This window comes from Podarcis vaucheri, assembly GCF_965113315.1.
Source record: "Podarcis vaucheri genome assembly, chromosome: 9".
Lineage (NCBI taxonomy): Eukaryota > Metazoa > Chordata > Lepidosauria > Squamata > Lacertidae > Podarcis > Podarcis vaucheri.
The window spans coordinates 19111032-19127159 of NC_138767.1; the positions used below are offsets into that span (position 1 = coordinate 19111032).

Below are 16128 nucleotides of genomic sequence, written 5' to 3' on the forward strand. Positions count from 1 at the left end.
CATTGGTGGGGCAAAGGGAACTGGTAGAGGGAACGGGGCAGGATGTATACGCCCAGGACAAACTCAGGAGTCTTAGGAGGGAGGGAGACAAACCCGGGGGTTTTGAGGAGAGAAATGGGGCGTTGTACTACAAGGGAGCGTTATACATACCTGAAGGGGAATTGAGGGAAAAGGTACTCAAGCAACTGCACGATAACCCCACAGCAGGGCATTTTGGGCAACACAAAACCATGTGGCTGGTTACCAGGGAATTCTGGTGGCCCAAGGTCAGGGAAGATGTGCGTGAATATGTGAGAGGGTGTGACCGTTGCCAACGAGCCAAGGGGGAGAGGCGGGCACCGGCAGGTTTATTAGAACCACTACCCACGCCGGAAAGACCGTGGGAGGCAGTGGCAATAGATTTTATGACTGATCTGCCCAGGTCCAAAGGGAAAACAGCCATTATGGTGGTGGTAGATCTGTTAACCAAGATGGCACACTTTATAGCCTGCTCACATGCGGTCACAGCAGAAGAAACCGCCAAATTGTTTGTGGAAAATGTGTTTAGGTTGCATGGCGCCCCCTTGAGGGTGGTTTCGGACCGAGGGAAACAATTTACTTCCAGGTTCTGGAGGAAGCTCATGAGCTTACTGCATGTAGAGGTTAATTTCTCTACTGCCCGTCATCCAGAAACCAACGGGCAGGCGGAAAGAGCTAATGGTGTCCTCCAGCAATATTTGAGGTGTTATGTTAATGACAGAGAGAATGATTGGGTGGAGAAGCTGGCGTTGGCAGAATTTGCTTACAACAATGCAGAGAACGTGTCCACGGGAATGAGCCCTTTTTTGGCCAATCACGGGTGTCATCCCCGAGCCTTCCCAGGGGGGGAGGGGGAGAACTGGAGCGTTCCAGCAGCAGAACAGTTCGTTGAAGAAATGGAAGCGATCCATCGCCAACTCCAACTTAATTTAAACCGAGCGAAGGAGGAATATAAGAGGCAGGCAGACAAAACCAGAAGGGAAGGGGAAAGCCTTAGGGTGGGAGACCAGGTGTGGCTGTCCACCCAAGGGTTACCATTTAAAGGAGGTTGTAAGAAGTTAAGACCCAAAAGACTGGGCCCATTTGAAGTCACGCAACAGGTCAACCCAGTGGCTTTCAGACTCCGGTTACCGAACCACATGAAGTTGCACCCAGTGTTCCACAGATCGTTGCTGTCACCGTATATAGGGGACAGAGAGGGGAGGGTCAATAGGGGATCAGCGATGGAGGAAAAAGAACACAGCTACCATGCAGCGGAGATCCTAGATTCCAGGTGGAAAGGAGAGCAAGTAGAGTATTTGGTAATGTGGGAAGGGGAACCGGAGTCGGAAAACACCTGGGTCAGGGCAGAGGATGTAGATGACGAGGTTCTAATTGAAACTTTTCATCAGAGATTCCCTCGAAAACCCCAGCCAGTGGCGAGGTTCCGGAGGGAATACTTCGCCACCACAGACGAAGAAGAGGAGTTGGAGGGGTTCTCCGATTCCGAGGTGGAGGAGGATTCAGCGAGTCGGAACAAAGACCGATGGAGGGAGATGTTCGAGACGTCGGAAGATGAAGAGGATTCGTTTCGGGGTTTCAGCTCCTCACCGCCCAGAGGAGAGGGAGGGGGCGGGGGGGAAGGGGGCCCTGGAGGGGAGGTGGATGTCAGGGAACTGACATCAGAGGGAAAGGAGGTGATAGGGCTCCCAGAGACTGGGAGAGACTCAACAGCCAAAGCAGGGACCAGCAGGGGGAGCGCGGGGTCTCTGGAGCAGGATCTCAGGGATACTGAGAGAGATGCAGCAGCGCAGGCAGGAAGCAGGGGGGAGAAAGGGGTGAGAGACACGTCCAGTGAAAATAGTGGGGAGGTGTCAGAAGCAATTGCAGGGAGACCCATGCTTCGTCGGAAGCTGTCACGTCGTGAGTCCAGGAGACGTGTTTCCGTTAAGGAACTTCTTTGTTGGAGGCGTTTCCGCAAACAGCCACTGTCGGACTCTAACAGTGACTAGAGCAGACATGTCTGAGGAGCTCTGTCACACACAGAGGTTTGTGGGGCCGCACAAACTCTGAAGGGGCACCATTTTAAGCACAAGCAGCTAATCATCCCCTAATACCCATTATTATCTTTCAGGAGGAACTTAAAAACATTACTATTTATCCAGTATTATTGAATAAGCTGGCGGGGGGGGGGGGGCCTTGCCCAGAGCTACCTGTTGAGTTCATGGCAGAGGCAAGATTAGTGCTGTGCCGGGGGGGGGGAATCTGCATTCTTTCCGCCATTGTCTGGCAATTAATGAGAAAATGAAAGATGCAGTTAAAAACTATCAAAGGGGAGCGATAATTTCAAGGGAATTCAAATAAATGGGGTACAGGATTTTTGTTGCACTTACCTTAGTATAAATGGGACACGGGTGGCGCTGTGGGTTAAACCACAGAGCCTAGGACTTGCTGATTGGAAGGTCGGCGGTTCGAATCCCCACGACGGGGTGAGGTCCCATTGCTCTGTCCCTGCTCCTGCCAACCTAGCAGTTCGAAAGCACGTCAAAGTGCAAGTAGATAAATAGGTACCACTCTGGCGGGAAGGTAAACGGTGTTTCCGTGCGCTGCTCTGGTTTGCCAGAAGCGGCTTAGTCATGCTGGCCACATGACCCAGAAGCTGTACGCCGGCTCCCTCAGCCAATAAAGTGAGATGAGCGCCGCAACCCCAGAGTCGGCCACGACTGGACCTAATGGTCAGGGGTCCCTTTACCTTTGCCTTTACCTTAGTATAAAGCCTAACAAGGGATGTTTGAGAGAGTCTTTTGTTTTATTGTACAAATCATCTCTCGGTAGTTTGCAATCTGCAAGGTTTCTTTGACCCCATGATATCCACATCTGGGTGTTGCTGTTGTTCACCATCATCATCAAGTAATTTTAGAATTGCCTGGAAAGAGGAACAAAAAAAGACACAGAAGCATTTTTCCTAAGGGGATTAAAGATTTTGAGGACATGGTTCAGCACAGGCAAGATTCAAACTAGGGACTTCTTGATTCATAGCTCAGGCTGCAGTCTGTACACTGAGCAGAGGATAAGCCTCACTGAACACAGTGCATTAGTTAACATGTATGGGATTCTGCTATCAGTATCTTTGCAGTATGCTACACCAGCTCACTCCAGAAAGCTGCAGCCCTATACATCATCTTGCTCCTATCCTTGTGAGTTAATCTTGCTAAGCTCAGTGGGACTTACTTCTGAGCACTGTATACTGCCTTCTGTATAAACCAGGCAGGGAATCTGTGGCCCTCCTAACTCCAACGCCCATCAGCCTCAGCCAGCATGGCCAATGGTCAGAGCTGTTGAGAGTTGCAGCCCAACAACATTTCCCCCACCCCCGGCACAAGTATTGTCCAACAAGAACGCTAAATTTTCAGGCGCTTCAGATGCTAAATTTATCATGCTTCTCTGAAATGCGTCATATCAACATTTTATTTAACTTTCCACCTGAAATAAACCGATAGATCCCAGTATGGCAACACTCCATGGTAGACATATTGATACTGGATACTGAGAGTGTTCTTTTGTGTTTTTCTTGTTACTACCCTCTCCAGTTTTTTATTCTCTTTGTATATGAATCACAAGAACTGCTCAAGAATTACTGTGAATCACTGAAACACAAAAGCATCGAATAACGGGGAGGGGGAAGCTATTTCTGAAGTGGTTGCCTTTCTTTCCTTGGTATTACAGAAAATGTGGCTGTTTAAGGATGAATCTTCTTTTTATAAAAATAATAATAATACAGCCAGCATAGTCCATTTGCAGTGATATTGGAGGGACTGAAATGCTATCTGACCTTTCCAAGGGAATAAGTGTGATGGTGTAATTGGACTCTTCATCCCTAACTGTTGTGACCAAAGACAAGAAAGAGAGGGTGAGAGTAAGCTCTCCAATTTGCTGGGGCTTTGTGATAACTTGTTAATAGAAATTTGTGGCCCTCGGAAGTCTAGCACTTATGCACAGCAAATCATAAACAATTGAACAAAAGAGAAGACAAGCAGAGGTAATCTCTGCAGAGTTCTCCGGTTGCTTCTTGCAGACACAGAACATTGGGGGAAAATAAGTGCTACAGAACGAGAAATTTAGTCTTTGTCACTTCCAGTAAACTTGGGGAAGAAATGCCAGAAATTAGATGGTATTCCCAGAACTACAGACAGGTCAAATCAATAGACTGCTAACAGCAGCTTAGCTATGCCAGAGGGTTGAAAGGGAATGCAAGGATGTCAAGTCCAATCTCCTGCCCAGATGGAAAGGCATCTCTTCACCATGCAATGCCCCACTGCGCCTCCCCAGCCCAGGCAGAAATCAGCTTCCACAGACTGTCACATGTACAGAGTAAGTGCTTGCCAAGCCAATAGCAATTAGCAACAGATTACTCAGGCAAGCCAAGGCAAATACTATGCATGACAAAATGCATACCTGTTTGCAGCTTGACGTGGCATTTCAATGGAGACATGGTTGCAAGGGCAGCCAGCTGCCGCTTGTTGTTGTTGTTTTATAGAAAAAGGAATTGAGGCGAATGGCAAAGATCTAGCGTGGCTAAAAAGACACAAGAAGCTGAGTATAGGCCATTGGTTCATCGAGCTCAGTATTGCCACTGAGTGGCAGCAAGTATACAAGGTTTCAGATAGCAGCCTTTCCCAGCCTTTCCTGGAGATTTCAGGGATTGAGCGGGGGGGGGGGGGGTTAGCAGTCAGAGTATTTGCTACACTAGTGAGCTAGCCAAGGTCAGTACAATGATTTTTTTTCCCTACTGAGGTGAAGGGTCTCCTTTTCCTCACCCCCAATTCCACATGCAAAAGCTAACCAGACTGGTAATTGACTCTTACTTAAACAGTGATAAGAGCCTTATGCGTAGTCATAGAATCATAGAATCATAGAGTTGGAAGAGACCACAAGGGCCATCGAGTCCAACCCCCTGCCAAGCAGGAAACACCATCAGAGCACTCCTGACATATGGTTGTCAAGCCTCTGCTTAAAGACCTCCAAAGGAGGAGACTCCACCACACTCCTTGGCAGCAAATTCCACTGTCGAACAGCTCTTACTGTCAGGAAGTTCTTCCTAATGTTTAGGTGGAATCTTCTTTCTTGTAGTTTGGATCCATTGCTCCGTGTCCGCTTCTCTGGAGCAGCAGAAAACAACCTTTCTCCCTCCTCTATGTGACATCCTTTTATATATTTGAACATGGCTATCATATCACCCCTTAACCTCCTCTTCTCCAGGCTAAACATGCCCAGCTCCCTTAGCCGTTCCTCATAAGAGGGGAATAATAGGAGTGCTATCATTGCACAACCCTAGCATCTGCCATCTAAGGCAAGCTCTTCGCTCTGCCTAATGGTAGGGCTGGCCTTGAAGTGTTTATTATTCCAAGTTACCCGTACTAGGCATGTGTGGCTGCTGGTGATTGGTTATTTAGAAGTAAATGTCACCAGAAACATGGGGGGGAGGGAAAGAGTATTTGGGATGATTAGAAAAGAGATTGAAAATAAAACTGCCACTCTAATAATGCCATTAAGGAAATCTATGGTGTGACCACAGTTGGAATACTGTGTACAGTTTTGTTCACCTTACCTTAGAATGGATATTATATAGCCGGAAAAGTTTCAGAAAAGGGCAACCAAAATTATCAAGGCACCAGAACTGCTCCATTATGAGGAAAGGTTACAACATTTAGGGCTTTTTAGTTCAGGGAAATGAGGAATTGGAACAATGATGGAGTTATATAAGGTCATGCATGGTGTGAAGAAAGGAGAGAAAGAGAAGATCTTTCTCCCTTTCATTCTGCTAGAACAATGAAGTCAAATGTTGGAAAATTCAGGATAGACAAAAGGAAGTACAGGGGTACCTCTGGTTACGTACTTAATTCGTTCCAGAGGTCTGTTCTTAACCTGAAACTGTTCTTAACCTGAAGCACCACTTTAGCTAATGGGCCTCCCGCTGCCGCCGCGCCACCGGAGCATGATTTGTGTTCTCATCCTGAAGCAAAGTTCTTAACCCGAGGTACTATTTCTGGGTTAGCGAAGTCTGTAACCTGAAGCGTATGTAACCTGAAGCATATGTAACCCGAGGTACCACTGTACTTCGTCAAACGGCACATTGTTAAACTATGGAATCTGCTTTCATGGGATGAAGTGATGGCCACCAACTTGGATGAGCTTAACAGGGAGTGAGATAAATTTATGGAGGATAAGCAGCCAACTGCTACTGATCATGATGGCTGTGCAGTACTTTCAGCTTTGGAAGTAGTGTGCCTTTGAATACCAGAAACAGTGCTGCAGTTGCTCTCAGGTCCTGCTTCCAGGCTACCCATAGACATCTGGTTGGCCAGTGTGAGAACAGGACACTAAGCAAGATGAGCCATTGGTCTAGTCCACAGTGAATCTTCTTTTGTGCTTCAGAACTCTTTGCTGCCTAGGGAGTGACCTGTAACCCTGGTGCCTCCATACAGAGTTGGAGGCTCCCAGTTCTAGTATATGCATTGTATATGCATTGGTTCCTGATCGGTGGCTATTCTCTCCTATTAGATTCAGGGTCCTCCTCCTGACATCTAAAAGATATATAGGGTAGGTTCCTGTTATAAGGGAAGAAAGTAGTTCTTCTTTCAGCTTTGTTACTCTCTGTGTGTGATTCTGAACACAGTGCTAGTCAAACAAATGCTTTGTACAATTTAGATCAGGTTTGTGTTATGGTAGCTGACCTGCTGAGAATGTAAGATTAGCCTGCTGCTAACGTATTTTCCTCAGACAAGTGCTTCTCTTGGAGGCAAGAAAACCTTTCCTCCATTCTAGAATACAGACAATCATATACTAAAATGGTAACTTAATATGGCAGTCGTGTAACCCCTTGATGAATAAATGGTTTGAATGGTCAGGCAGTAAGGAGAAGCTTACCATTTGCTTCCCTGGATTTCTGATTCAATGCAGGATTGTGGAGATTTCCTGCACCACTTGGCAGGGCAGCGCAAGGTGATGGCTGGCCAAGTGGTTAAATGCACAGTATGATAAACTGCCAATTGGTACTCACCCAGTGCCACTTCCATGTTATGAGGGGCCCTTGGACAATATCTTCTCAATGGTGGGCCCTCCCTGAGTATTCCACTGCCTACTGGCCACCGTCACCTGTCCTTTTTCTCTGGGTGCAGTTTGCACCCACTACCCATGGGGAGAGAGCAAAGCTACTGGACGCTGCTGCTGCTACATACTCACCCAGTGGCACAATGGGTTGGTGCTTCTTGCTGTTAACCAGAAGGTTGGTGGTTCAAGCCCACCCAGGGATGGCTGTGGGCAGGATTCCTGCTATTGCAGGGAGCTGGAGCAGATGATCCTTAGGGTCCCTTCCAACTCTACAGTTCTATGAATCTGTGGTATGAAAGAGGACAGGTGAACTCAACCCGGGGTGGTACGTCCCATTTCACTGCTTGAGGCAAAAGGGGAAGTGCCACCCTGCTCTGCTCCACAGTCCACCTGCACGACCAGTACCACCGCTGTGCCCAGCCTCCACTACTGCCCACCATGTTGCCTCTTCCAGCAGCAGAGAAGCAGCACCAATTTACAGTGAGATCTCACCAAAATCTTGTGGGATCTTGCAATATTTCAGCAAGGTGGCAGGGCAGGTGGAGCACCCACGGGGACCTCAGGGGATATCGCCACCTAAGACGGCTGCTTCACCACACTTCATGGATGGGCCAGCCCTGAATGCAACAGAGATATAGCAAAGAACAGCAGTAAAAAGACTCCAGTGGTTGGCAGTGAGCCTTCTGCAATGGAGTGGACTGGTCTCCTGTATTCACTCCTGTTTCCTTAATAAGATCTGTATCATCATTGTATTTATTAATCACCTTTCTGTCCACAAGGGCCCTAAGGTGATGCTGCTGCTGCTATTTATATACGACTTCAGACTGATGTATCTAAGCAGTGTGCAATTAAATTCAGTACATAAAATACAGAATACATTAAAATGCAAACCACTAATTCCAACTGCAGCAACACCATATGGATATATAACATCAAGGGCAATGTGTGCTCCACTAGAACGCAACAGTAACCATTTTCTGTAACTATCCAATCACTGAACGTCACTTTCAATCCCTTATTTGCATATGTGGACCTGAACTATCTACAGTATCCCCCTGCTGGCCCAGTGCTCCCAGTGGTGTGCACTCGCATCCCCGATCCCATCACCATCCTGCCCTGTCCCAGTGCTGCAGTGGCACCACTCTCAGAAGGATGGCTTTGCAGTTCTGTCCCACCACACTGGGAACTACTGTCCCAGGTTCAGTCCCAGGCACCTCCAGTTTAAAGGTTCAGGTAACAGGTGATCCTGGAGAGTGGCTGCCAGTCAGAGTAGACAACAGTGGGCTTGATTGAGAGATAGCCCGACCTGGTGCAAGGAAGCTTCATGTTCTTCTAAAAGTGAGGGTTTGTGACCAGGGGCATAGCTAGTTGCGCCGGCACCCAGAGCGGTGGGGGTGGGGTGATCTGCCCATGGGTGCGGGGTGATCCACGCACCAGGGCACCACAGCGATCGGCGCACAGCCCCACGGTAAGTGCCGCCCCCCCGGTGGTGTGCCATTTTGGCACACACACACCCTCAAGGATGACACCGGGGCGGACCACACCACCCGCACCCCCCTTCCTACACCCCTGTTTGTGACTTTGGTTAAAGACAAACCATGCAGGAGCTGCTTCACACTAAAGCACTTCTCATGTGGCAACATTTCCAGTAGCTGCAAAATCTGTAGGGGTAGGGGGAGCCTTTTTAGCTAGAGGGCTAAAATTACCACAAAGGGGCCACATTGCAAGTGGGTGGGGCAAAAGTAGGCAAAACAACAGGTGTGATTCTTCACTTTCCTAGAACAAGCCACAATCCAGCCACAGCCAGGCAAAAGCACCCAGGGAAGTTGTGGGTCAGGCTGGGAAGGGGTGTTGCCTAAGAAGAAAAGCCATAGATTGGGGAGAGTTCTGAAGGCCTGGAGGGCTGCATTAAGCTTCCAGGCCAGATAAATAGTTATACGAATTGTATGCTACTGCCGAGCCTATTAGTCAGATTTTTAGGCACTCCGTACTAAACTTAGTTACACATTTTTTAAAAAGATGAATTGAAGGGAAAGAAAGCAGGTTAGGTAGATTAGCCCCCCACTGGTTAGAGCTGAAGTACTGCAGGGAACTGACCTCTTATGTATGTGTTAAAACTGCCAATGTGCATTACCCTGAAAGAAAGAAAAAGTGAGTTTCTTGCTAATTTAACTAGTTAGCTGCTTCGTCTGCCTAAGGCTATACAAGCCTCGCCATGTTAAAGGTTGGATTTTGCCCCCAAAGGAACATGGTGTTGTCAGTGAATCAAAGGAATGATGTTCCAAGTGGATGGAAATAAAGTATGTTGTGTATTTGAGGGTGGCAGGAAGGTGGGAGCCCAGCTCAGCTGTGAAGCATATACATTTTGGTGATTTGTACTACTGCAAAAGACCTCAGAGGGTAAAAGAAGAGGCAAGCAGAAGCTTAAGCTGGTAGATTTTGGATTGAATGATCCTTCTTCATCTCAGAGTAGAGATGCAGACTAAGGGACATTGATCTCTGAGCCCTGTGGGGTAGCCTTGATCTCTTCTATTTTACCTTGCCAGGTTGCAATCTGGGATATACTTGCAGATATTTTCAAAATACTGATACAGAGGGATACAAGCCAGTTGTAGCTTCTCTTGCTTGTTCCATCACTGGTCTTGGTATCAATGCCTGCCTACTGTATACAGCACCTAGGAAGCTACCTTGTACAGGCTCAAACCACTGGTCCATTTAGCCCATTGTTGTGTACACTCAGGGACACCTGATGCCCTGTTTGCTGTGAAGAATAGAAAGGGGGCAGATAACAGGGAGTGGCAGCTGCGGTGCAGGAATCTAAAAGTATATGCTTTTGGTTACTGCAGCCTATCAATCCCCTTATCTGTCTGAATTACTATGCATTAGAATTCTATCATCTGGGGATCATAGGGATCAAAATAATGCTGACATAAGAATATGAACAAAATCAATGCTTCGAAACAGACCAAGGGATTTGTTAAACCCTCTTGAACCTTACCTTAAACTGAAAGGTGTTTATGCTGAGGAGAGTCACAGATTTTGAACGTTCCCATGGAAATCTTCATCAAGATGGAAATTTCAGCTCTCAGACTGTTGCCGGATTTTGTTTCATCTCTGATTTAAACCCAGCTTCACTCATCTAGTTCTATCCCCCAGTGGAAACTGGTGTCTCGGCCTCGCTGTCATTGACTTTTGTGTTTTATTAAAACTGAGCACTTCTCAGTTCTTCCGTCTTTTTGCTTGAAGCTATATTCATTCTGAATTCCAGGGAGTTGTGGGAAGGGGAGAGAGACAGAGGGACAGACATGGGATGGAAGTGAGGGGAGGGAGAATCTATGCATGCTGCTTTATTCATAAAAACACTTTAGCGAGTGCATTTAGTAATTTGCCACTGTAAGCACTCACACACAGCGATTTCAGTGCAGGCCTCTGACACTGTATTTAGTTCATACTTTGGCGACACAGCTAAAACTTCCATTTGTATGCATTTATTCGGCTTTGCACATTATGTTATCAGTCAGTTTCAATATTTCAAAGTCACAGCAGTCTTTTTCTGACACGCATTTGTCAGAATGAACTGCCTTGATTGCTGTTATTACATTCCATGGCTCCTGAGTAAGGGAAAAGTCTTATGCTAGGCCCAGATTACTGAAATTGACTGATAAAACAATATATTAAACAGTATAAAAGCAGAATAAATTAATATCCATGGATACTGTAAATGGACAGAGGAAGAGGAACCCACTACAATTATAAAGCCATCTTAGAAACTGAGAAACATATAGAGAAAGAGATAATTACATTTTGAAAAAAAGAAAAGATTGTGTGCATTGTACTGGAAATTCATCCGCCCTAACTGATGCGTTAGCATGCAAGGAAGTCCTGTTACTTACCGTTCTTGGTAATCTAGATATCTAAAGGATACTGTCTTGGGAAAGAGCAGGAATGGTAATTAATCCAATGTAGATTCACATGACTGGAGGCTGGGTGTTCAGATTCAGTTCAATTCATACATCACTTATGGTTCAATTACACATCACATTAACACATTTTAAAGGGTGAAATTTTGGCTTGAGCACATCTGATAGGTAAGACAGTAAGAGTGGAATGTTAAAATGGAGGTCGTAATACATATCAAGTCAGAACTCACTAAACTGTGTTCACTGATGTATAACTAAATTGATTAGCTTTCCAGTATTTTGGACTGGAGTTGAACTTTGCAAAAAGAAGAGCCCAGAGTTAAATGTCAAGCTCTACTGCAACAAAAAGAATGGTTAGATTTTTCCTACCTCTTAGGGTCCCAAGTTAAGCAAGATATAACAAGCTAGATGTTCTGTTATGTCCTTAACCCCATGTAGCTCGGGAACAGACTCTGTTCACTCCCCAGATGCTCCCCTGGACTCAGGCATGGGCACAACCCCCTCTCAGGGATTGACCAAACCATGTTGAGTCCCTGGATTCCTTTAACGGAATACCCTTCACATAGGGATGGCAAGACCATTCTCCCATCCCTATCACATGAACCAGTGCCTCTCCACAACCTTACAAGTTGTGACAATTTGCTACGCGGCAGAAACCCAAATGGCAACAGTCAATCAGCCAAGTGGGAAAAATTCCTACCGTGCCCCTGTCCCAACAACAGACGACACACAACGGCATAGCAAGGTCAATCACAAAAGTAGGGAGAGGTGGGCAGGTGTTCCGAATGCACGAGCCAAAATAGGAAGCTCTGGGTCACGTGCATAGGTATATATAGGTCCCGCAATCCGTTTAGATTGCACCCCATTGGCCAGATTAAACCCAGCAACGAGGGACCTACCAATCGGGTGTTGTGGCTGTCCAATATACCCACCCACAACCAGGAGGTCAGTCTCCAGGTCTCATCGCAACACGTGCCCTCTTTTAGGGAGGACACGATTAATGTAAAACTGAGACTGTGACAAGCCATAAAAACAATGAAATTCCTTCACAGAATTAAACCTCTTAAATCCTACTGTCCCATGAGCCAGGCAACAGGACAGCATTACACTTGTTTAGTGTCCTTGTGATTTAGCATTAAAGACTCTTCTCTCAAATGTGGATTTTATTGCTGTTGAGAGGGCTGGCTCTTCAAAGGTGGAAGTAAATCCAGGACATACTATTGTATATGCCTGTGGGCATGAGTGTATTGCAAATAGCCTGATTGGTTCAAGTCATTTTGTTCTGTTTAATAAAGTATATTTCCCATCCCTTTTTTTCTCAGCCCAAATGTTAGATAAACATACAAGGCAGCTGTGCTGTGGCTACCCTGGAGTATAGCATACTCCTCAGTAATCCCAAAAGATGATAGCCATATTCAGTGGGGGTTTTTTAAACAGCCCCTCTATCCCTGGCCTTCCTGGTCTGAAGGGGAGTTGCAAATGCATTTTGCTGGCTATAGCTACATTCTTCCCTGGAATCAGGAACACAGTGCAACCAGAGTTCCCAATCATGGTGAGGATTGTAACTACATCCAGCTAAAAGCACAAACCATCCCACTTCAGATCTTCCTGCTGAAGATCAGTGGTAGAGGGAGGGAGGCCAATACACAATTTATGAACTCTCAATAAAAGTAGATGTTATTTCAGAAGGCACTTCCATTGATGAGGAACTGTTGTTTCCCAGCACATCCTAGACTTCTTCAACTTGGTACCCTGCAGATCTTTTACTCTCTAACTCCCAATAGCCCCAGCCAGCATGGCCTATGGTGCAGGATAATGAGATGTATAGACCAAAATATCTGGAAGGCACCGGTTTTGTAGAAGGCTGACTGAAAACAGTAAATGAATTTGCTGAGGAGCAGCAATTCTTGACTCAGGTTGTGCAGACATATAACTCATATGTTCCTGCTTTAGTAGATGTTGCACTTGTGTGATGGGCACCTATTGGATGGTGCCTGTAACTTCACATTACTGCAAACTTTTTCAGCAAGGGGCTGGCCCACTGTCCCTCAGACCTTGTGGGGGGCCAGACTATATTTTGGAAAGGAAAGGAAAAAAAGAATGAATTCCACAAATAACCCAGAGATACATTTTAAATAAAAGGACACATTCTACTCATGTAAAAACACACTGATTCCTGGACTGTCCGCGGTCGGATTTAGAAGGCGATTGGGCCAGATCCAGCCCCTGGGCCTTAGTTTGCCTACCCATGCATTACTGCAAGGCAAATTAAAAATCCCCCAAAACTTAGCAGTACCATTTTGAATGCATACTATTTGAAACTCATCACACACCCCTTAATTTTGGAGAGCAGAAAACTGCATTCCCCTTTCACTGCATTTGAGCACATGTCACGACCTCCAGCAATAAGGTTAATTCTGCTCTCTTCCATTGCATAGGGGAATATTAATGAATAAACTGTGAGGCAGAGAATTGTTACTTTTATATTGTGATTTTATTGGTATTGTGGTCGTAACATGCACTACCTCAGAAGGATTTTGCTCGGAAAGGCAGTATATACATATTTGTAATGAATAAAGGTCAGCTTTTGACAGCCCTCATGGCTCCCTAGAAACACAGTTTGACAAGTACTGACTTAGCAGACTCAAATGTGTTGCTTTTTTCCTAAAGCATTTCTCATTTCTCAGTCTAGCCTAGTACAAATAACTGTTTGGCTCTTGGATGCTAGCTTCAAGAGTGGTAATGGGAGGTTTCTCCCCACCCTCCCCTCTCACACATTCTTTATTTTTAAGAAAGGGGCTATGAAAACACTTCTTTGTTAATTCTTATTTTACAGCATTATAGTAAGCGTGGTGTTCTCCACTGCTGTCTGAGATAAAGGTTGACATCTGCTGGCAGAGGAGGTAAAGTTACAGGAGATGCAGCTTAGGTTTCCACTAGTCACATTTTTCTGCAGGAGCTGGATTCAAACTGCTTTTTTTACATGCTGGAGTTGTTCTGATATGCTTATCATGTATAAGCTATTCTCTCAATGATGGGCAGCTCTTGAACAAGTTAAATGATAAAGTCATTTATGATGAATGACATGTGATGGGAGTTCCATATTTATTTGTCACATTTGTATTCCAAACATTCCTCTAGGAATCCTGAAGAGTTTATGTAAGATGGTTTCCTTTTATCCACACAAGATTAAGCTGTGATTTGTGGAGACATGCTGCAGACCACCTAGTGAGTTTTATGGCTCTCGGTGGACTTGCTCTCCTTGTTCTTACATAACAGAGAAGTGATTGCATGATCACTGTCCTCAAGACAGAAGCAAGTAAATTAGGATAAGGCATGTGTGTGTAAAGATAAAGAGTGAGACAGGCAGGTAAGATAACTTCCTTAATGGGTGTGTCAACAATTCTTGTCCTTGGAAGTTTATACTGTTTGTTAAGAGGCAGCTTCTGAATTATTTAAAGAACATTCCTAAGTTGTTTAAATAATAAGAACATCAAAGAGCCCTGCTGTATCAGACCACAGGTCCATCTGGTCAGTTCAGATATCTAAAGAATATAGGAAGTTGCATTATACTGAGACCATTTGTCCAATTAACTCCATACTGTCTACACTAAATGGCAGTGACTCTCCAGAGTTTCAGACAAGGGATGCCCCAGTCCTACCTGAAGATGCCAGGGACTGAACCTGGTCCATTCCAGAGTGGAGGTGGGCAATGTTGTCCCCATCTTCAAAAAGGAGGGAGGGGAGAAGACCCATAGAACTGCCAACTGCTCAGCTTGATGTTGATACCAGGGAAGTCCTAGAACATATAATTAAATAGTCGGCCTGTGGTCACTTAGAAAAGGATGCTGTGATTAGTAAGACCCAGCATGGGTTTCTCAAAAACAAGTCATGTCAGGCGAATCTCATTTCATATTTTTGACATTGTTACAAGATTAGTGGATTAGGGGAATGCTGTGGACATAGTATATCTTGATTCCTGTAAGGCTTTTGACAAAGTCCCCCATGATACTTTTGCGCAGAAGCAGGTAAAACGTAGGCTGGATGAGGTAACTGTTTATAGCTGGTTGAGTGACCGAACCGAAAGTGTATGGAATGGACTCCCTCAGAAGGTGGTGGACTCTCCTTCAATGGAGGATTTTAAGCAGAGGTTGGATGGTCATCTGTCAGGGATGCTTTAGTTGTTATATCTGCATTGCAGGGGGACTAGATGACCCTCGGGATCCCTTCCAACTCTTCAGTTCTATGATTCTGTGATTCTACTGCATGTAAAACAACTGTTCTACCACTGAGCTGTGGCCCTTAGGTTTTAATATTTCATTCAACAACCTCAAGCCCTTGTTTCTGCATTCCTCCCTCATCTGAAAGCCAGAACAACAGACAAAGCTGAAACTCACAAAGCAGGCAAGCTCAACAGCAGCTGCCAGTACATATTACAGTGGCATTAAAGCTAGGTGCATCCTAATGGACACAAACACACTCTCTAGCTTTTCTTGGTATTATTTTCTTCTTGTTTTCAGCAATTTGACACAGACTATTCTCTTAAGCTTCTCCAGATTGCTTTAAAAATAGGATCTGGGTGCAGGTGACAGGGAAAGAGGAAGGCCTCTTGATTATTGATTTCTTAAAGTCTGTGTAACATTTCCTGCATTTTCTATTATAGTTCCTCCCTTTGAAAAGGAGAGCAAAGCTTGCACAATAGCTGCCAGAGGCATATCTTGTCTTTACAAAGCTGATAGGTAGGGTTAACTTTCACAGTCACCTCTCCCAAGTGGAACCAGAGCAAATGACTAGGACAACAGCAAGGGCTATTGTCGTAGGCTTGGCAGTCCTTCCAATAAACAGGGTATCAGAACCGATTCTTGTGGGTTTTCAGAGACTGTGACATTAGGTCTTCTGCTGTTTGGCAGTTGACCCAGCAGAAAGAAGTGTAAATGAAATGTATGCGGCTCAACAAGATAGAAGCAAGGTCAATGGACAGTAGACTTTATTCCTAGATAGTTGGACAAACAAATAAATAGGTATGCAGCATTCATCTAAAACAGAGAAATCTGGAGATGTATGCTGTGGACCTATCCTATGAATTTGCCACATGGGTTGT

The 16128-nt window shown here is 45.4% G+C and overlaps 1 protein-coding gene and 1 long non-coding RNA gene across 8 annotated transcripts in view; one reads left to right on the forward strand and one right to left on the reverse strand.

The window, feature by feature from the left end:
* GRID2 (glutamate ionotropic receptor delta type subunit 2) overlaps nucleotides 1–16128 on the forward strand; it is an 830074-nt gene that overhangs the window by 746161 nt on the left and 67785 nt on the right. The gene's annotated exons all lie outside the window — the stretch shown is intronic.
* LOC309540190 lies at nucleotides 2776–7357 on the reverse strand. The gene is made up of 3 exons (XR_014223114.1): nucleotides 7240–7357; nucleotides 4453–4572; nucleotides 2776–2923 (listed from the first exon to the last, which is right to left on the reverse strand). It is a non-coding gene; the product is annotated as an uncharacterized lncRNA (long non-coding RNA).